At 35.5% G+C, this 23,648-nt stretch overlaps 1 protein-coding gene across 1 annotated transcript in view; it reads left to right on the forward strand.

Annotated features, from left to right (window-relative positions):
• The window catches only part of MROH9 (maestro heat like repeat family member 9), a 128,210-nt gene that overhangs the window by 88,353 nt on the left and 16,209 nt on the right, over positions 1–23,648 (forward strand). The gene's annotated exons all lie outside the window — the stretch shown is intronic.

The raw sequence follows: 23,648 nt of genomic DNA on the forward strand, positions 1-23,648 counted from the left end.
CCTTACATTTTTTAAATATCTCTGTTTATGAGGGACAGCACCTGTCATGGTGATGAATAGAGGTTGATACATGTGATGAGAATAGAGTTCTATTTTATAGTACACAGAGAATATAGCTGTATAATTAATTTTTATGCAAAGTGTATTCAGCAAAATGGATTTCAAAATTTAAGATGGTGACATACCATCATTCATTATTCCCCTTCATCACTTAAAAATCACTACCCAAAGAATACGAATAATTTTTAAAAATATAAAAACATCATCTTCAACCAAACTTGGACATCTGTAACCACAGACTACAATAGATGAGGAAGAACTACCAAATCCACTAAAGTTTTTAAAAAGTGGAAACAGGCAGGGGCGACCCAGGAAGACTCTAAGACTAGACAGTTTTTTAATATTAGACAAACCTGACCAAACAGTTTTCCCCTACTAGCTCTCACTGTGAAAATGAAAATGAATTATTCTGTATTTTGGAATTCCCAACTTGGTAGTGAGTCTCCAACTTGGCAGTAGGATCTTCCCTTGACCCCAGTTAGCATCACGGAGTAATAGGAGCAGCAAAGAATAAGGAAATACACAGTCACATCATACATATAGAGAGGAGGCTCTCAGTCAGGGTAGATGACAAAATGAATTATGATCAGCACTGAAGCGCTTGATCTGTTTTAATCAGAGAGGAGTGGCAGAACACACACAGACACAGGCATGCACACGTGTGTGTGTGCGCACACACACACACAAAGAAAAACCCTGTTATAACTTTCTGTCATTTTCTTTTCTTTTGTTTTTCTTTCTTTTTTTTTTTTTTTTTTTGGTTGGTTGTTTGTTCGTTTGTTTGTTTTTTGAGACAGACTTTTACTCTGTCGCCTACGCTGGAGTGCAGTGCACAATCTTGGCTCACTGCAGCCTCCACCTTCCAGGTTCAAGCGACTCTCCTGCTTCAGCCTCTAGAGTAGCTGGGATTATAGGCATGCGCTACCACGCCTGGCTAATTTTTCTATTTTTAATAGAGACAGAGTTTCACTATGTTGGCCAGGCTGGTCTTGAACTCCTGACCTAAAGTGATCTGCCTGCCTCCGCCTCCCAAAGTGCTGAAATTACAGGCGTGAGCCACCGTGCTCAGCCAATAATAACTTTATTTCAAACCAGAATTAATCTCTGCTATCCTGAGTTCTACCTTGGAAGTTCCCACAAATAAACCTCTGTATATAACTATTGCAAGATTAGTAAATAAGTAGTTTTAAAAAAGAAACAGCATTATCTTTCTACAGTGGTACTTCAAGGGAAAAAAGAGACAAAAGAATGAAGAAAAACACACCTTAGAAAATATGTCTATAGAGCAGATGAAAGTCATGATAAATATTTCCATGAATCCAAAACATTTTAAAATGAAGATCTAAAGTATAGACACAAGCATATAGGGAATATATGATGGGATAATGGGAGCACATGAAAAATAAACTTTCAAAGTACAAGGGGGAAAAAGTGAGAAAAAACATATCACCAAAAATGCAAATTAAATTACAACCAGCAAAAGAGAAAATATTTGTTGAGAACTCAGTAAGGGACAAGGAGTACAGGGTTGAGAAATGTTAGCAAAATCAAACAAAAACCATCAATGAAAAATTCTTTTTATTCTTTCTACTAAAAAAAATGGAATACATGTGCAGAACATGCAAGTTTGTTACATACCTATACATGTGCCATGGTGGTTCGCTGCACCTATTGACTGGCCCTCAAAGTTCCCTCCCCTCACCCCCCACCTCCCAACAGGCTCTGATGTGTGTTGTTCCCCTCCCTGTGTACATGTGTTCTTGTTGTTCAGCTCCCACTTATGAGTGAGAACATGTGGTATTTCGTTTTCTGTTCCTGTGTTAGTTTGCTGAGAAGAATGGCTTTCAGCTTCATCCATGTCCCTGCAAAGAACACGATCTCATTCCTTTTTATGGCTGCATAATATTCTGTGGTGCATATATACCACATTTTCTTTATCCAGTGTATCATTGATGGGCATTTGGATTGGTTCCATGTCTTTGCCATTTTAAATAATGCTGCAATAAACATACATGTGCACTTGTCTTTATAGTAAAATGATTTGTATTCCTTTGAGTGTATACATAGTAATGGGATTGCTGGGTCAAATGGTATTTCTGGTCCTAGATCCTTAAGGAATTGTCATACTGTATTCCACAACAGTTGAACTAATTTACATTCCCACCAACAGTGTAAAAGCATTCCTATTTCTCCACAGCCTTGCCAGCATCTATTGTTTCTTGACTTTTTAATAATCACCACTCTGACCTGTGTGAGATGGTGTCTCATTGTAGTTTTGATTTGCATTTCTTTAATGAACAGTGACGTTGAGCTTTTTTCCCTATGTTTGTTGGCTATGTAAATGTCTTCTTTTCAGAAGTGTCTGTTCATATCCTTTGCCCACTTTTTGAGGGGGTTGTTTTTTCTTGTAAATTTGTTTAAGTTTCTTGTGGATTCTGGATATTAGACCTTTGTCAGATGGGTAGATTGCAAAAATTTTCTCCTGTAGGTTGCCTGTTCAGTCTTATAGTTTCTTTTGCTGTGCAGAAGCTATTTAATTTAATTAGATCCTATTTATCAATTTTGGCTTTTGTTGCAATTGCTTTTGGTGTTTTTGTCATGAAATCTTTGCCCATGCCCATGTCCTGAATGGTATTGCCTAGGTTTTCTTCTAGAGTTTTTAGGGTTTGGGGTTTTACATTTAAGTCTTTAATCCTTGTTAATTTTTGTATAAGGTGTAAGGAAAGCATCTAGTTTCAGTTTCCTGCATATGGCTAGCCAGTTTTCGCAGTATCATTTACTGAATAGAAGATCCTTTCCCCATTGCTTGTATTTAGCAGATGATTATAGCTGTGTGGTGTTATTTCTGAGGTCTCTGTTCTGTTCCATTGGTCTATGTATCTGCTTTGGTACCAGTACCATGTTGTTTTGGTTACTGTAGCCTTGTAATATAGTTTGAAGCCAGGTACCACAATGCCTCCACATTTGTTCTTTGTGCTTAGGATTGTTGTGGCTATGTGGGGTCTTCTTTGATTACATGTGAAATCCAAAATAGTTTTTCCTAATTCTGTGAAGAATATCAATGGTAGTTTGATGGGAATAGTACTGAATCTATAAATTACCTTAGGCATTATGGCCATTTTTACAATATTGATTCTTCCTATCCATGAGGATGGAATGTCTTTCTCTTTGTTTGTGTCCTCTCTGATTTCTTTGAGCAGTGGTTTGTAGTTCTCCTTGAAGAGGTCCTTCACATTTCTTGTTACCTGTATTCCTAGGTATTTTATTTTCTTCTTAGCAATTATGAATGGGAGTTCATTCATGATTTGGCTCTCTGGGTGTCTATCATTGGTGTAAATGAACGCTCATAACTTTTGCACATTGATTTTGTATCCTGAGACTTTGCTGAAGATGCTTATCAGTTTAAAGAGTTTTGGGGCTGAGGTGATGGAGTTTTCTAAATGTAGAATCATGCAGTCTGCAGAGACAATTTGACTTCCTCTCTTCCTATTTGAATACCCTTTGTTTTTTTCTCTTGCCTGATTGCCATGGCCAGAACTTCCAATACTATGTTGAATATGAGTAGTGCGAGAAGCCATCCTTGTCTTGTACGAGTTTTCAAAGGAAATGCTTCCAGCTTTTGCCCATTCAATATGATATCGATACGATATTAGCTGTGGGTTTGTCATTAAGAGGTGGTTTTTTTGTTTTGTTTGTTTGTTTTTTGATGGAGTCTTGCTCTTGTTGCCCAGGCTGGAGTGCAGTGGCGCAATCTTGGCTCACTGCAACCTCCTCTCCCAGGTTCCAGCGATTCTCCTGCCTCAGCCTCCTGAGTAGCTAGGGTTACAGGCACATGCCACCATGCCCAGCTAATTTTTGTATTTTTAGTAAAGACGAGGTTTCACCATGTTGGTCAGGCTGGTCTTGAACTCCTGACCTCGTGATCTACCTGCCTCAGCCTCCTAAAGTGCTGGGATTGTTAAGAGTTTTTAACATGAAGCGATGTTGAATTTTATCAAAGGCCTTTTCTGCATCTGTGGAGATAATCATGTGGTTTTTGTCTTCAGTTCTGTTTAATGTGATGGATTATGTTTATTGATATGCTTACGTTGAATCAGCCTTGCATCGCAGGGATGAAGCCAACCTGATCATGGTGAGTAAGTTTTTTTTATTTGCTGCTAGATTTGATTTGTCAGGATTTTATTGAGGATTTTTGCATCGATGTTCATCAGAAATATTGGCCTGGACTTTTCCTTTTTTGTTGTATCTCTTCCTGATTTTGGTATCAGAATGATGCTGGCTTCATAAAATGAATTAGGGAGGAGTCCCTCCTTTTCAATTGTTTAGAATAGTTTCGGAAGGAATAGTACCATTCCTCTTTGTGTTTCTGGTAGAATTCAACTGTGAGTCCATCTGGTCCTGGGCTTTTTTTTGGTTGGTAGGCTATTAATTACTGCCTCATGTTCAGAACTTGTTATTGGTCTATTCAGGGATTCAACTTCTTAATTGTTTAGACTTGGGAGTGTGTATGTGTCCAGGAATTTACCCATTTCTTCTAGATTGTCTAGTTTATTTGCGTAGAGGTGTTTATAGTATTCTCTGATGGCAGTTTGTATTTCTGTGGGGTCAGTGGTGATATTTCCTTATCATTTTTTATTGTATCTATTTAATTCTTCTCTTTTTTTCTATATTAGTTTAGCTAGTGGTCTATTTTGTTAATTTTTTTTTAAAAAACCAGCTCCTGGATTTATTGATTTTTTTGGAGGGCTTTTCATGTCTCTATCTAGTTCAATTCTTTTCTGATCTTAGTTACTTATTGTCTTATGCTAGCTTTTGGATTAGTTTGTTCTTGATGCTCTAGCTTTTTTAACTGTGATTCTAGAGCGTCAATTTGAGATCTTCCAAGCTTTCTGATGTGGGCACTTAGTGCTATAAATTTCCCTCTTAACACTGCTTTAGCTGTGTCCCAGAGATTCTGGTGCATTGTCTCCATGTTCTCATTGGTTTCAAAGAACTTCTTGATTTCTGCCTTAATTTCATTGTTTACCCAGGAGTCATTCAGAAGCAGGTTGTTCAATTTCTGTGCAATTCTGTGTTTTTGAGTGAGTTTTTTAATCCTGAGTTCTAATTTGATTGCACTGTGTTCTGAAAGACTGTTTGTTATGATTTCAGTTATTTTACATTTGCTGAGGAGTGTTTTACTTCCAATTACGTGGTCTATTTTAGAATCAGTGTCATGTGGCACTGAGAAGAATGTATATTCTGTTGATTTGGGTTGGAGAGTTCTGCATATGTCTACTGGGCCCACTTGATCCAGAGCTGAGTTCAAGTCCTGAATATCCTTATTAATTTTCTGTCTAGTTCTGTCTAATACTGACAGTGAGGTGTTAAAATCTCCTACCATTATTGTGTGGAAGTCTAAGTCTCTTTGTATGTCTTATAAACTTGTTTTATGAATCTGGGTGTGCCTGTATTGAGTGCATGTATATTTAGAATAGTTAGCTCTTCTTATTGAATTTTTCCCTCTTCCACAATGTAATGCCCTTTTTATTCTTTTTTGATCTTTGTTTGTTTTAAAGTCTGTTTTGTCAGAGACTAGGATTGAAATCCCTGTGGGTTTTTGTTTGTTTGTTTGTTTTGTTTTTTGGGTTTTTGTTTTTTTTTTGTTGTTGTTGTTGTTTTTTGTTTTGTTTTGTTTTTGTTTTTGTTTTGCTTTCCATTTGCTTGGTAAATTTTCCTCCATCCCTTTATTTTGAGCCTATGTGTGTCTTTGCACATTGGATGGGTCTCCTGAATACAGCACACCAATGGGTCTTGACTCTATCCAGTTTGCCAGTCTGTGTCTTTTAATTGGGGCATTTAGCCCATTTACATTTAAGGTTAATATTTTTATGTGTGAATTTGGTCCTGTCATCATGATACTAGCTGGTTATTTTGCATACTAGTTGGTGCAGTTTCTTCATAGTGTCATTGGTCATTACATTTTGGTGTGTTTTGCAGTGACTGGTACTAGGTGCTTTTTTTCCATATTTAGTGCTTCTCTCAGGAGCTCTTGCAAGGCAGCCCTGGTGATAATGAAATCCCTCAACATTTGTCTCAAAATGATTTTATTTCTCCTTTGCTTATGAAGCTTAATTTGGCTGGGTATGAAATTCTGGGTTGAAAATTCTTTTCTTTAACAATGTTGAAGTTGGCCCCCAATCTCTTCTGGCTTGCAGGGTTTCTATTGAGAGGTGTACTTTTAGTCTTATGGGCTTCTCTTTGTAGGTGACCTAGCCTTTCTCTCTGATTGCCCTTAACAATTTTTCCTTTATTTTAAGCTTGAATAATTGGATGATTATGTGTCTTGGGGTTGATCTTCTCATGGAGTATCTTAGTGGTGTTCTCTGTATTTCCTGAATTTGCATGTTGGGCTGTCTTGCTAGGTTGGGAAAGTCCTCCTGGATAATAATATTCTTAATATATCCATAAATATAAGTGTGTTTTCCAGCTTGTTTCCATTCTCCTCATCTCCTTCTGGTACTCTAAGCAATCATAGGTTTGGTCTTTTTTATGAAGCCCCATATTTTTTGGAGGCTTTGTTCATTCCTTTTCATTCTTTTATCTCTAGTCTTGGCTGCATGCCTTATTTCAGCAAGGTGGTTTTCAAACTCTGATATCCTTTCTTCCACTTGGTCAATTTGGCTATTGATACCTGTATATGTTTTACAAACTTCTAATGCTGGGGTTTTCAACTCCATCAGATCATTTATGTTCCTCTCTAAACTGGTCATTCAGTTAGCAGCTCCTGTAAGCTTTTATCAAGGTTCTTAGTTTCTTTGCATTGGGTTAGAACATGCTCCTTTAGTGCAGCATAGTTTTTTATTACCCATCTTCTGAAGGCTACTACTGTCAATTCACCCATCTGATCCTCTGTCCAGTTCTGTGTCCTTGATGGAAAGATGTTGCAATTATTTGGAGGAGAAGAGGCACTCTGGCCTTTTGGGTTTTCAGGATTTTTTTGTTGATTCTTTCTTATCTTCCTGAGTTTGTCTAGAGTCAGTCTTTGAGGCTCTGACCCATGGATGGGGTTTTTTGGGGGCTTTTTTGTTGCTGCTTTTATTGTTTCTTTCTGCTTGTTTTTCTTTCAGTGGTCAGGTCCCTCTTCTGTAGGGCTGCTGCAGTTTGCTGGGGGTTCACTTCAGGCCCTATTCACCTGATTCACTCCCATGCCTGGAGATGTCACTCAAGGAGGCTGGGTGCCTTCTCCTTCCTCTAGGACCTCTGAGCTCTAGGGGCACCAACCTGATGCCAGTAGGATTGCTCTTGTATAGGGTTTCTGACAACCCCGTTGGAGGGTCTCACACAGTTGGGTACCATGGAGAACAATACCCATTTAACAAAGCACTTTATCCCTTGGTAGAGGGGGTGTGCCTCACTGGGGGGAAACGCACTTGTCTGGGCTGCCTGGATTCCTTAGAACTACTAAGAAGAAAGGCTAAAACTGCTGGTCTGCAGAGACTGTGGCCTCCCTCTCCTTAGGGGCTTAGGTCCTGCGGGATTCAGGTTCTGTCCCTGAGCCCCTGGCTGGAGTTATTGGAGTCCCTGCAGGGAAGTCCCACCCAATGAGGAAGGATGGTTAAGTCAGGCCTGCAGAGGCACTCAGGCCACAGACTGCCACAGCCAGTGTGTTGGGCTGTGGGGTGACAAGTCTTGGAACCAAGCTATCCAGCCTCCCTGGCTCTGGCAGGGGAAAAGCACAGCCTGGGGCTTTAGAAATGGGTGCCACCCTTTTCTGGGTGTTCATCTGCCCAGGGAGCTTAGCGTGTTAGGCAGTTGTGAGCCCCAGTGCTGGCTGCTGCCCTTCCCTCAAGGAGTTCAAATGGCTTAGAGAGTTCGGTAATCTTAAGCCGATTCCAGATGAGAGGCTCTAAAGAGTCTGCACATTCTGCGGTTGGGACACTAAGCCTCAGTGGCGTGGGTTCACGAGTGGGATCTTCCAATCTGTGGGTTGCACAGTTTCATCAAAAAAGCACAGATTCCTGGCTGGGTAGCACGCTCACTCACTGCCTCCCTTGGTTTTGGAGGAGGGGCTCACCTGCCCCATGTGGCTCTCAGGCAGGTCGCCACACCACACTGTTCTTCCTTCTCTCTCTCTCGCACCAGCCTCCTAGGCAGTTCTGATGAGAAAACCTGAATACCTTGGCTGCTGGTGAAGGATTCACATGCTTAGTATGGTTTTTGTTTGTTTGTTTGTTTGTCTGTCTGTCTGTTTTTTTCCATGATGGGAGCCTCTGAACTCTGCTGTTTCTATTCCACCATCTATTTGGCACCCCCACAAAATTCTTAAAATTAGGGAACAATAGTAGACATAGATGATAGAAAAAAGAAATGCAGATATGTGCAAGTGATATCCCTGAAGAAGAGAAATGAAAAACTACAACAGAACAAAAGTCTTTGAATATAAAATTTAAGAAATAAAGATGACTAGATTAAATATACTGAGAGAGGAAAACATTTTTTCAAGAAATATTTTATACAGAACGCAACATTAAGGCATTTTGTAATAAAGTTATGGAACTGCACAGTTCTGTAAGAATTCTTCAAGAATTCTTTATGCATTCAGACAAAAAAAATTACCTATAGATTTTAAAAATAGAGAAACTGTCATTAAACTTCTTTACTTCAATATTCTATATTTTATAGTTGAATACTAAAAAGTACTTTTTTATAGAATTCAAGTATAAAATATAGAATATTGAATACTATAAAAACATATTTTGAATACTATAAAAACATATTTTTATAGTATTCAACTATAAAATGTGGAATATTGCCTACAAATTCCTAAGTGAAGTGAAAACTGTGACTGGAGAATTTTATATTCAGCACAATTTTATCCAACTATACAGATGACAGAACATTATTTTCAAAAACACAAGAACTCAGGATGAAATCATCATCATGAGTTCTTCTTGAAGAAATTATTAGAGCATGGAATTCATCTAACTAAAGAATGAATGGATGAACTATTGCAAAAAGACATCTAGTATCTATTTACCTGTAGGGCTCTCATCTTTCAATCAAGTCTCTACCACTTTTTATTTTTCTCTATGTCTCGGAAGGCTGACCTCTGCATTCTATACCTCCCAAGCTCCCTTGCCAGCTTGCTTCCTGATGGGTACAACACTTAATGTCCATTGATGCATTTAATGAGCAGAGATATGCTTAATATTCAGAAATAATTATGACAGTGCTATTCACAAATGCTTGTCCCATCTAGAATCCTTACTGAGCATCTGTTGAAAAATACTGATCAACAGGCTCAGTTCAAGTGTCATGAATATACTATCAGATAATTTCATAGATCTTGATAAATTGATTCTAAATGGTTGTGGAATAGCAAAAGGCCAAGATACTCCTGAAGGAAAAAAAATTGGGGCTACTACTTTCACCAGATATAAAGATTTATTATAAAGCTACAGAATTTTAAACAGTCTGTTACTCACTCAAGGAAAGACAGACCTGTGGAACAAAATAGAAAGCCGATCCACACATATACCTAATATATATCAGAACTGGCAGTGTATATCAGACCGGCAAATGATGGGCTGCCTAATAAAAGTTGCAAAGAAAATTGGAAATACAAAAGGACTCCTGACGCCCTACACAAAAATTAATTCTAGAAGAATCAAACAATGTAAACATAAAACACAAATATTTTAAAACTTTTAGAAGAAAATGTAGGATAATATCTTCATAACTGAAGATTACCAAAATATTTCTAAAGATAAAAATATAAAAATCAAGCAATAAGCTGAGAAAAATATTTGTACATGTGTAACTAAAACATATTAATTTTGATATTATATTAATTATAACATAGAAAAAGACAAAAAAATCCATAGACCAAAATATAAAAGGTGCAAAAAATAATAATAAATATGAAGAGGAAGTTCACAAAAGAGAAAACATAAATACAAATAATCATGTAAAAAGATGTCCAATAATATTAATAATCAGAAACATACAAATTAGAACAATAACACCCCATTTCACACCAATAAAGTAGCAACGCTTCTTAAAATATAAAAAAATAAAAACTGATGTTAAAATTGAAAGCTTCTCTTCACCAAATGATGTTAAAAGGCAACCACCAAATGGAAGAAGATATATACGACACATATATCTGGCAAAGAATCACATTAGAATATATAAAGAATTCATATAAATTTATAAGAAAAAAAACACCTAATAGAAAAATGAGTAATAAATGACACTTTTCAGAAAAGGATAGACAAATGACCAATAAACATATAAAAAGATATTTGAGTCTATTGTTCATTTGGAAAATGCAAATTGAAAACATAAGGTACCATTATACATCGAACATAAAGTGTAGAATAAAGACTAACAAGCTCAACTGTTGTCAAGGATATGGAGCAAACAGAACTTTCTTATATGCTGTTGGCACTGAAAATTCTTAAACCACTTTGGAAAGCTGTTTAGCTATATGTGATAAAACCAAACACATACATATCCTATGACTCAGGAATTCTATAAAATCTCACAGAAATACATACATGTGTTCACAAATATATATACTAGAATATTCAAAGCAGCATTACTAGTTATAACCCAATCCTGCAAATCAACAGTTAGATGAATATATTGATGTAGATTCACACAGTGAAATACTACGTACCAATGAAAAAAAATCAACTGCATTCACAGTGGAGAGGAAGTTTACAATGTTGAAATGAAAGCTAGTCACAAAAAGTACATATTGTACAATTCCATTGATGTAAAACACAAAAACAGCTAGAACTAAAGAGTTATTACACTCAGGGTAGTGTTTACACTTGGGAGAAACTAAAAGGGAGCCTCAGAGAGAGTTTCTGGATTACTGGTAATGTCTTGTGTCTTGACTTTAGATGTGGTCACTGTGTGAATATTCCATGAGCTATACATTTATATGTGCACTTTTTCATATATGCATTATACCTAGATTTTTAAAATTAAAGATATATATATACACATATATACACACATATATTTTATATATATACATGTGTGTATATATGTGTGTGTGTATATATATAACTTTAATTTAAAAAATCTAAGTATAAAGCATGTATACCTAGATTTGTGTGTGTGTGTGTATATATATATATATATATCAAGAGTTGAAAAGTGTGTGGAGTGGTGGGAATTTTTGTTGCTTGTAGTGGGAACAGAAATTGATACAAACACTCAGAAAATAATTTGACATCATCTTATTAGCTAAAGTTGAGCATAATGTTCCTATAAGTCAGTAATACCATTTTTAACTATGTACCTTAGACTCTCTCACATAGGTGCATCTGGAGACATGTAAGTTTATTGCTGTATTATTTGTAATATCAGATAAATTAAAAATAATCCAAATGTCTGTCACAAGTAGAATGAATAAATAATTTTTGTATTGTCACAAATGCAACAGTAAATAGCAAGGAAGTTTATTACAAACAATAAATAAATAATAAGTAAATAAATGCTATCTTTACTTTCACCAGAATAGATGAACACATAAAAAAAAAAACTTTGAGTAAAATGAATAAAAACAAAAAACAAAACCCAAAGAATACATACTACTTATGTACTGATGAAAGCAGACACTACTAAAACATTATTTGAGAATTCACATTAATTTTCTGGAAAACAGTAAGAAAGATCATGGAAATGGTCAACACAAAATTCAATATACTAGTTTACCTAGGAGGAGACGGAGGGAAAAAAGTGTTTATGAAAGGACACACAAGAAGCTTCAAGAGCACCAGTATTGTTTAAGTCCATAGGTAGGATATTATATATATTCTTTTATATACTTTCAATTTAAAAATACATGCTTTAAATTATGCTAATCTCAAAGCAACTAACTCATTAAAAAAAAATACAGTGAAAGAAAATATCTCATTTATAGTAGGTAAAAATTGAAGAAGGAAATAAAAAATGAGGAAGTAAAGGAGAAAGGAGGAAGGGAAGAATGAGGGAGGGAGAGAGGAGAAAAAGAAGGAGGGAGCAAAAGAAGGAAGGAAGGAAGACTTTTGGAAGAAGGTAAGAAGAGAGATGGGAGATAGGGAGAGGAATAAGAAAAGGAGGAAGGATAGACAGAAGGAAGGAAGGGAGGTCTAAAAATAAACTTTAAAATATATGCAATATTTGTATGAAGAAAATTGCAAACATTACTGAAGGACACAGAGACTGAAAATAGAAAGGTATAAACCCTATTTTAGGAAAAAAAGAATAAAAATTTTAAAAGTGTCAATTTTTTTCTAAATGAATCTGTGCATGGAATGAAATGCCAATTAAAATATCAATAGGATTTTTTTCAACATTGGCATACTGATTCTAAAATTAAAGTAGAAAAGTTAGCATGCAAGAATAATGGAAACTCTAACTGAAAAGAATAATGAGAGAGGACTAGCCCTATCATATGTCAATATAGCTTTAGTAATTAAAATCACATGGAATGAATAGACAGATAAATAGGACATAATACCATCCAGAAATAACCCCCTAAATATGCGGTGTTTTAGAAAGTGAATCATTGACCTTAACTAACAGTGATGAAAATATGGAATGTTCCTTAAATGATGTTGGGACACCTGCTGAGCCATCTGGAATTTTTAGAATAATTTTACGCCCATTTCATTTCTTACACGAAATAAAATCCAGATGATCACAAGTTCAAATGTTAAAAAGGAAACTATAATAATAAATAAAATTAAATTAAATAAATTGGAAAAATGGGCTTTACAGTCATGAGGTGGGGAAGATCTTTCTAAGAGTCAAAAGAAGCCATAAAGAAAAGATTGATAACTATGTAAAAATGAAACGGTATTGGCAAGGCAAAAGCACTATAAACAAAGTCAAAAGCCAAATTTTGATGAAATATTTACATTTATCAAGACAAAGCATGAATTCTCGCTGTCTATAGAATCTTTACTAACCCACAAGGAAAAGTAACAATAGAAAAATGGACGAAGAACACACCGAAAAAAATCATTTGGCTCTTAAACATTAAAATGTTCACAAATTTATCCAAAAGTGATGGCAACAATGTTTCTATCCATTGAGCTGACAAAGATGAAAAGTTTTGTAGGACCCTATTTTGGCCAGGTTGCAGGAAGTGAGCCATCACTTACATTACTGTTGAGACTGTAAATCATTACTTTCTCTAAGAAGAACAATTTGGTAAAATCTATCAAAATGTGAAATGCATATTATTTTGACTCAGTAATTTCCTCTCAAGAGAATATATTCTCAGATACACTCACACAGGGGAGAAATGATGTGTGTACATAGATATTTATTGCATCATTGTACACTGCCATCTGACCTTAGCATGTGGCTTTTATCCTTGTATTTTCTGATTACCTTCACATTTTAAAAGTGTTACACCAAGAAGGAAACAAAAAGTAAAAGACAAAAGATGTGCTTTCCAACTGGGTCAGCCCAGTTTTACAAGGCTGTCTTCAAAGTCCCCAACCTGTGATTTATCTTACAGTCACAATGACCAGAACTGTCATAATGACGCCATTAGTTCAAGAGATGCTTGGAAATATAGTTATTTAAATGGTCAAGAAAGGGACCATGATATTAATATGGAGTAGTATGTCACAGCTGTCAATATTTAAAATGTGAGAGTTCTCATATAAGTTTCTGGGATTCTAGTTATTCACGAAGAAAAAAAAAAAAAAAGCAAGACGAAGCTATACTGAACCTGCATTTCTGCATGGTAGCAACCGGATGTAGCTGACCATTAGCTTCACTTGTGGATAAAGCCTGTACTCCCTGTTAACCACACTCCCCACCACCACCAAATGCATTCTTCCACACAGTTGGGATCACATGGTTACCTACCTAGACCTTGGCATTTTGGTTAATTTGACATAATGTCCAAAGAATCAAATTCTGTTTGAAAGTTCATTTGTGACTTTCAAAAACACAGTTTCCGTAGAGCCATTCAATTTGTAGGTCTTTTTGCACAATTTTTCCACCTATTTTGTTCATTTGGTGGTAACATTGTATTTATGAAATAAGTATCTGCAGTTGTAAGAACAATCCAAATATAACTATGTTTAACAAGATAGTAATTTATTTCTCTCTCATGCAATAGTCCAAGGATACGTAAACTAGGGCCAGCTCCTTTGCTGCTCTAACATTCTCATCACATAGTTTCCCACTGCAGCTCCAAAATGTTTGCTCCAGCTTCTGCAGCCACTTCTACATTCCAGTTGGTTGGAAAGAAACAAAAATATCAACAGGTCACACACACTCCTCTGAAGAGCAAATATAACTTCTGCTAAATTATCATTAGCCTAGATCATAGACGTATCCTCCCGCCTAGCTGTAAAGAAGTCTTAAATATCTGGTTGTTAGCTGGGTGGCCAGCTAAATCTCAGTAATTTTAGTAAAAGCACTAAAGAAAAAAAAAAAGACATTTGACATTGGGGGAATTAATACTTGTTAGCATGAGAAATTTTCATTCATTTATCTACCTAATCTTAAAAGGAAATGCATTAGAATACAAAATCAAACAGATAGAAAAGCACAGTAATAAAGGACATCCCACAAAACAGGTTTTTTTTTTAAGCATTATTCTTCAATTGCTAGGCTCATGCTCCACCTGCCAGTAAGAGTATCTTGAGCTTTACTGCCAGTTGACTGTATTATGAAAATGATCTTCTCACTCATAGGTGGGAACTGAACAATGAGATCACTTGGACTCAGGAAGGGGAACATCACACACAGGGGCCTATCATGGGGAGGGGGAGGAGGGAGGGATTGCACTGGGAGTTATACCTGATGTAAATGATGAGTTGATGGGGGCTGACGAGTTGATGGGTGCAGCACACCAACATGGCACAAGTATACATATGTAACAAACCTGCACGTTATGCACATGTACCCTAGAACTTAAAGTATAATAATAATAAACAAAAAAAAGAAAAAGAAAATGATCATGTGATTTTTGTGGTCACTATTTTGACTAAAGCAAAGAAAAAATATAAAATATTGGTTTGATAAGCAAAGGAAATCCTCCTTTGAGACAATATAAATGATCCATCCTGAAAAAAGGGGAAAACAAGACACAACATAGATGAACCTAGATTACATTATAATAAGTGAAATAAGCCAAAGACAGAAACATACTGCATAATCTCACTTATATGTGAAATCTTTTTTAAAAAGTCAAATATATAGAAATATAAAGTATAATGGTGATTACCAGGAGCAAGGGCACAAGAAATGGGAAGATGTAAATCAAGGGGTACATAAGTCAAAGGGTGCAAAGTTGCAGTCATGTAAGATAAATCTAGAGAACTAACGTATAGCATGAAAACTGTAGTTAATAATATTGTATGACATACTTACATACTGTACATTTTCTAAGAGAGTAGATCTTAGGTCTTTTTAGCTAAAAGAACACTTAAAATAAATACAACACATTTGTGTGTTACACACAAAAAGGGTAACTATGTGAGATGATAGATATGTTAACTTGCTTGAGTGTTGTATTCATTTCACTAGGTACATATATATCAAAACGTTATGTTGTATACCTTAAGTCTACACAACAGAAAAACAAATTTTAGTTCTGATTACTGAAGTAAAAAATAGATAATCTTGCATTTAAACCTCAGAATGAACACCCTCTAGCCATGTGACCTTTACCAAGTTACTTAATCTCTATGAACTTTAGTTTTACTGTCTGTAAAATGAGAATAATAAGAATAGCTTCACAAAATGGGTGTGAGTAGTAATTGAAACAAAGCACCCAGGAGAGTGTCTAGCATATAGCAATTGTTCAATCCTTTGTAGCATTATTTTTCATCTGGTTGTGATATTTAAAATCATTTTATTTTTTAGTTTATTTAATGATCACATAGCATGGCATTTATCAATTGAATATTTTGGCTGACTGAAGAATAACTATTCGAAGATTCTGAAAAATTACATGGTTATCCACTGAAATGAAGGGCTCTGTTATAATATATATCTCTGTCAGTTATAAAGCTGATATAAATTTTTTTCTTTATTTAATAGATTTGGGGATACAAGTACAGTTGTGTTACATGGATATATTGCATAACGGTGGAACGCTGGGCATTCAGTGTACCCATTACCCAAACAATGTACATTGTACCCAATAGGTAGTATTTTATCCCTCATTCTCTTTCCACCCTCCCACCTTTTGAAGTCTCCAGTATCTATTATTCCACTCTGTATGTCCATGTGTACCCACTGTTTAGCTCCCATTGGTAAGTGAGAAAATATGGTTTTTGACTTTATATTTCTGAGTCATTTCACTGAGGCTAATGGCTTCCAGTTGCATCCATGTTGCTACAAGATACATGATTCAATTATTTATTATGGCTGAGTAGTATTCCATGGTGTGTGTGTGTGTGTATGCATTGGTCAAGAAATCTACACACACACACACACATACACACACATATATGTCACATTTTCTTTCTCCAGTCATCCCTGATGGTAACTTATGTTGATTGCATGACTTTGCTATTGTAAACAGTGCTGTGACAAACACAGGAATGCAAGTGTCTTTTTGATACAATTATTTTATTTGTTTTCCTTTGATTAGATACCTAGTGTGAGATTGGTGGATCAAATGGTAGTTCTATTTTTAATTATTTGAGAAATCAACATAATGTTTTCCATAAAGGATATACTAAATTGTATTCTCACCAACAATGTATATGCATTCATTTTTCTCTGTAACTTCATCAACATTTGTTCTTTTGGTCTTTTTAGTAATAGCCATTCTGACTAGTGCAAGATGGTATCTCACTGTAGTTTTAATTTGTATTTCACTGATGATTAGTGACATTCAACATTTTTTCATTTTTTAATATTTTTATTTTTGTGGGTACATAGTATGTGTATATATTTATGGGTACATGGAATGCTTTGATACAAGCATGCAATGTGAAATAAGCATGTCATGGAAAATGGGGTATTCATCCCCTCAAACCTCTATCCTTTGAATTATAAACAATCCAATCACACTATTTAAAAATGTACAATTAAGTTATTATTGGCTACAGTCATTCTATTGTGCTATCAAATAGTAAGTCTTATTCATTCTTTCTAACTATTATTCTGTACCCATTAACCATCCCCACAACCCCCACAACCCCCCATTACCCTTTCTAGCCTCTGGTAGCCATCCTTCTACTCTCTATGTCCATGAGTTCAATTATTTTGATTTTTAAATCCCACAAATAAGTGAGAACATGCAAAGTTTGTCTTTCTGTTCCTAGCTTATTTCACTTAAAATAATGATCTTCAGTCTCACTCATGTTGTTGCAAATGACTGGATCTCACTCTTTTCGTGGCAGAATAGTATTCCATTGTGTATGTGTATGCACCACATTTTCTTTATGCATTAATCTGTTGATGGACATTTAGGTTGCTTCCAAATTTTCGCTATTGTAAACAGTGCTGCAACAAACAAAGAAATGCAGATATCTCTTTGATACACTGATTTTCTTTCTTTTGGGTATATACCCAGCAGTGGAATTGCTGAATTATATGGTAGTTCAATTTTTAGTTTTTTTGAGGAACCTCCAAACTCTTCTCCTCTCACCAACAGTGTAGAGGGTCCCCTTTTCACCACATCCTCACCAGCATTTGTTACCGCCTTTTTGGTATAAGCCATTTTAACCAGGGTGAGAGGATATGTCATTGTAGTTTTGATTTGCATTTCTCTAATTATCAGTGATGTTGAACATCTTTTCATATACCTGTTTGCCATTTGTATGTCTTCTTTTTAGAAATGTCTATTCAAATCTTTTGCTCATCTTTTGATCTGATTATTAGATTTTTTTTTTTTTTTTTTTTTTTTTTACCTATAGAGTTGTTTGAACTCCTTATATATTCTGGTTATTACACTCTTGTCAGATGAGTAGTTTGCAAATATTTTCTCCCATTGTGTGGGTTGTCTCTTCACTTTGTTGATTGCTTCCTTTGCTATACAAAAGCTTTTTAACTTGAGGTAATCCTATTTGTCCATTTTTGCTTTGGTTGTTCGTGCTTGTGAGGTATTGGTCAAGAAATCTTTGCCCAGACCAATGTCCTGGAGGTTTTCCCAAATGTTTTCTTGTAATAGATGTATATTTTGAGGTCCTAGATTTAAGCCTTTAATCCATTTTGGCTTGATTTTTGTATATGACAATAGATGAGGGTCTAGATTCATTCTCCTGCATATGGATATCCAGTTTTTTCAGCACCATTTATTGAAGAGGCTGTCTTTATGTTCTTGGCATCTTTGTCAAAAATGAGTTTACTGTGGGTGTGTGGATTTATTTCTGGGTTCTCTATTCTGTTCCATTGGTCTGCGTGTCTGTTTTTATGCCAGTACCATGCTGTTTTGGTTACTATAGCTCTGTAGTTTAATTTGAAGTCAGGTAATGTGATTCCTCCAGTTTTGTTTTTTTGGTTTAGGATAGCTTTGGCTATTCTGGGTCTTTTGTGGTTTCATATACATTTTAGAACAGTTTTTTCTATTTATATGAAGAATGCCATTGGTATTTATTTTGATAGGGATTGCATTTAATTTGTAGATTGCTTTGTGTAGTATGGACATTTTAACAAAATTGATTCTCCAATCCATGAACTTGGAATATTTTTTTCATTTCCTAGTGTCTTCAATTTCTTTCATCAGTGTTTTATAATATTCATTATAAAAATCTTTCACTTATTTGGTTAAATTAATTACTAGGTCTTTAATTTTATATGTGGCTATTAGAAAGGGGATTTAAATTTTTTCACATTGTTCACTTGGCATATAGAAATGTTACTGATTTTTGTATGTTGATTTTGTATTTTGTAACTTCACTGTATTTATCAGTTCTAATAGTTTTCTTGTGAAGTCTTGAGGTTTTTCCAAATATAAGATCATATTATCTGCAAACAAGGATAATTTGACTTCTTCCTTTCCAGTTTAGATATCCTTTATATCTTTCTCTTGTCTGATTGCTCTAGCTCAGACTTCTAGTACTATGTTGAACAAGAGTGATGACAGTGGACATTCTTGTCATGTTTCACATTTTAGAGAAAAGGCTTTCAGTTTTTCCCCATTCAGTATGATACCACCTGTGGGTCTGTCATATATGGTTTTTATTATGTTGAGGTATATTCCATCTATCCAGTTTTTTAAGGGTTTTTATCATGAAGGGATATTATATTTTATCAAATGCTTCTTCAGCATCAATTGAAATGATCATATGGTTTTATCCTTCATTCTGTTGATATAATGTATTACAGTGATTGACTTACCTGTTGAACTATCTTTGCATCCCAGGGATAAATCCCACTAACTCATGATGGATGATCTTTCTAATGCATCGTTGATTTCACTTTCTAGTATTTTCTTGAGGATTTTTGCATTAATATTCATCAGAGATATTGGCCCATAGTTTTCTTCTTTTGATGTGTATTTGTCTGGTTTTGATATCAGAGTAACACTAGCCTCATAGAATGATATTGGATGTATTCCCTCCTCCTCTAATTTTCAGAACATTTTTATTAAGATTTGTATTCATTCTTCTTTAAATGTTTGGTAGAATTCAACAGTAAAACCATTAGGTTCTGGGCTTTTCTTCACTGGGAGACTTTGTATTATTGCTTTGATCTCACTACTTGTTATTGGTCTTTTCAGATTTTGTATTTCTTCCTGGTTCAATCTTAGTAGGTTGTATGTATCTAGGAATTTGTCCATTTCTTCTATATCTTCCAATTTATTGGCCTGTAGTTGCTCATACTAGCCACTAATGATCCCTTGAATTTCTTCAGTAACAGTTTTAATGTCTCCTTTTTCATTTTTTATTTTATTTAGATCTTCTCCCTTTTTTTCTTAGTCTGGCTAAAGGTATGTCAATTTTGTTTAACTTTTCAAAAAAGTCAACTTTTTGTTTCACTGATAATTTGTATTGTTGTTTTCAGTTCAATTCCATTTATTTCTGCCCTGATCTTTATTATTTCTTTTCTTTCACTAATTTTGGGTTTGGTTTGCTCTTGCTTCTCTAATTCTTTAAGATACATCATTAAAATGCTCATTTGAAGTTTTTCCTCTTTTTTGATATAGGCACTTACAGCTACAAAATTCCTAGTACTGCTTTTGCTGTATCCCATAGGTTTTAGTATGTTGTGTTTCCATTATTTTGTTTCAAGAAATTTTTCAATTTCTTCCTAATTTATTGATTGACTCACTGGTCATTTGGAAGTATATTGTTAAATTTCCACATATTTTGTATAGTTTCCAAAATTCCTCTTGTTATTAATTTTTAGTTTTATTCCATTGTGATCAAAGAAGATACTTGATATTGTTTCCCTGTATTCTGAATGTTTTAAGACTGTTCAGTGACCTAACATATGGTCTATCTGTAAAAATAATCCATGTGCTGAGGAAAAGAATGTGTATTCTGCAGCTCTTGAATGAAATGTTCCCTAAATATATATTAGATCCATTTCATGTATAGTGAAGATTAAATCTGATGTTTGTTGATTTTCTATCTGGAAGATCTTTGTAATGCTAAAGTGGGGTATTGAAGTCTCCAGTTATTATTATATTGAAGTCCATCTCTCTCTTTCACTCTAATAGTATTTCCTTTATGTATCTGAGTGCTCCTGTGTTGAATGCATATATATTTTAAATTGTTATATCCTCTTGCTGAATTGACCCCTTTATCATTCTATAGTGACCTTCTTGTCCTTTATTATAGTTTTTGTCTTGAAATCTATCTTTTCTGATATAAGTATAGTGACTCTTCCAATTTTTTTGGTTTCCATGGGTATGAAATATCTTTTTCTACCAGTTTATTTTCACTCTATATGTGTCTTTATAGGTGAAGTGTGTTTTCTGTAGGCTGAACAGATCAATTAATCTTACTTTTTCTTCCATTCAGAGAGTTTATGTCTTTTGATTGGGGAGTTTAGTCCATTTACATTCAATGTTATTATTTATAAGAACTTACTCCTGTCATTTTATTATTTGTATTCTAGTTGTGTTATGGTTTCTTTCTTCTTTCTTTCCTTCCTGTCTTCCTCTAGTCAAGGTAATTTTCTCTGGCATTATAATTTAGTTTATTTTTATTTTTTGTGTATTTATTGTATGTTTTTGGTTTGTGGCTACCACGGGGCTTGCAAATACAATCTTATAAACCATTACGTTAACCTGTTAACAACTTAATACTATTTGCATAAACAAAAAAGATGCCTTATTTTCATCCCTCTGCTTTTTAACTTTTTGTTGCTTCTATTTATATGTTATTATACTGTCTATGTCTTGAAAAGTTGTTGTAGTTATTATTATTGATTGGCTCATCATTTAGTCTTTCTGCTTAGGATAAGAATAGGTTATATACCACAGTTACAGTATTATAATATTCTGTGTTTTTCTGTGTACTTACTATTACCAGTGAGTTTTGTGCCTTCAGGTGACTATTTTATTGCTCATTAATATCCTTTTCTTTCTGATTGAGTTACTCCCTTTAGCATTTCTTGTAGGACAGGTCTGGTATTGATGAAATCCCTCAGCTTTTGTTTATTTGGAAAAGCCTTTATTTCTCCTTCATGTTTGAAGGATATTTTCATCAGATATACTATTCTAGTGTAACATAGTTTTCCCTTCAGCACTTTGGATATGTCGTGTCACTCTCTCAAGGCCTGTAAGGGTTCCACTAAAAGTCTGCTGCCAGATGTATTGGAATTCCATTGTATATTATTTGTTTCTTTTTTCTAGCTGCTTTTAGGATCCTTTTCTTATCCTTGACTTTTGGGAGTTTGATTGTTAAATGCCTTAGGTAGTCTTCTTTGGGTTAAATCTGCTTGGTGTTCCACAACCTTTTTGTACTTGGATATTGATATCTTTCTCTAGATTTGGGAAGGCTTCTGTTATTATCCCTGTGAATAAACTTTCAACCCCTATCTCTTTCTCCATGCCCTCTTTAAGGCCAGTGACTCTTAGATTTGCCCTCTTGAGGCTATTTTCTAGATCTTGTAGGCATGCTTCATTGTTTTTTATTCCTTTTGTCAGCTCTATTTTCAAATACACTGCCTTCAGTCTCACTAATTCTCTTTTGCTTGATGAATTCTGCCATTAAAGTACTCCAATGCATTCTACAGTATGCTTATTGCATTTTTCATCTCTCAGAATTTCTGCTTGATTCTTTTTCATTCATCTCTTTGTTAAATTTATCTGACAGAATTCTGAATCCCTTCTTGGTGTTATATTGAATTTCTTTGAGTTTACTCAACATAGCTATTTCAAATTCTCTGAAAGGTCACATATCTCTGTTTCTCTATGATTGGTCCGTGGTGCCTTATTTACTTCATTTGGTGAGGTCATGTTTTCCTGAATGGTGTTGATGATAGCAGATGTTCTTCAGTGTCTGGGCATTGAAGACTTAGGTATTTATTATAGTCTTCATTATCTTGGTTATTTGTAGCTGTCCTTCTCGGGAATGCTTTGCAGAGATTTGAAAGGACTTAGGTGTTGTAACGTAAGTTGTATCTACTTTGTATCCCCAAGCCAAGTAACATTGTGGTTCTTGCAGACTCATAGAGGTACTGCCTTGATCGTCTTGGACAAGATCTGTGAGAATTCTCTGGATTATCAAGAAGGGACTCTTGTTTCTTCTCTTACTTTCTGCCAAACAAACATATTCTCTCTGTCTCTCTGTTGTGAACCACCTAAAGCTGGGGGTAGAGTTACACAAGCATCCCTGCGGCCACCACCACTATGACTGCACCGGGTCGACCTGAAGCCAGTACAGCACTGAGTCTCACCCAAGACCTACTGTGACCACTCCTTGGCCCATGTTCCTCAAAGCCTGTGGAGCTCTACGATTAGCGTGTGGCAAAGCCAGCCAGGCCTGTGTTCCTCCCTTCAGAACAGTGAGGTCCCCTAGGACATGGGTGGGTCCAGAAGGACTGTCCAGGAGTCAGGGACTAGGGTCAAAAACCTTGGAAGTCTACCTGGTGTTCCATTGTATTGCAGCTTAGCTGGCCCTCAAACTGAGATGCAATCCTTTCCACTCTTCCTTCCCCTTTCCAAAGGCAGAGGAGCCTCACCTTGTAGACACAATAATCCCAGGTCACGAGGAGTACTGCCAAACTACCACTGATGTTCCCTTAAGGCCCAAGGACTCTGAAGTCAGCTTGTGGTGAATGCTACCAGGCCCACAATTCACTCTTCAAGGCAGTGGGTTCCCCTTGGCCTAAGGCAGGTCTAAAAAATCCCATCCAAAAGTCAAGTCCTGGAATCCAGGATCCCAAGAGCCCACTTGATGCTCTGCCCCCTGTAACTATGCTGGGATCTAAGGTGCAAAAGAAAGTCCCCTTTACTTTTTCCTCTGCTTTCCTCAAGCAGAAGGAGTTTTGTCCCATAGCCACCACAGCTGGTAATGTACTGAGTCTCAGCTGAAGCCAGCAAGTCTCAGAGGTTCACCCAACGCCCACAATGTAGTACCTGGGTATTGCTGCTGGTTATTCAAGGACCAAGGGCTCTTCCGTTAGCAGGTAATGAATGCTGCCAGGTCAGGTCTTTTCCTTCAAGGCAGTGG

Source organism: Macaca fascicularis, chromosome 1, assembly GCF_037993035.2.
Source record: "Macaca fascicularis isolate 582-1 chromosome 1, T2T-MFA8v1.1".
Lineage (NCBI taxonomy): Eukaryota > Metazoa > Chordata > Mammalia > Primates > Cercopithecidae > Macaca > Macaca fascicularis.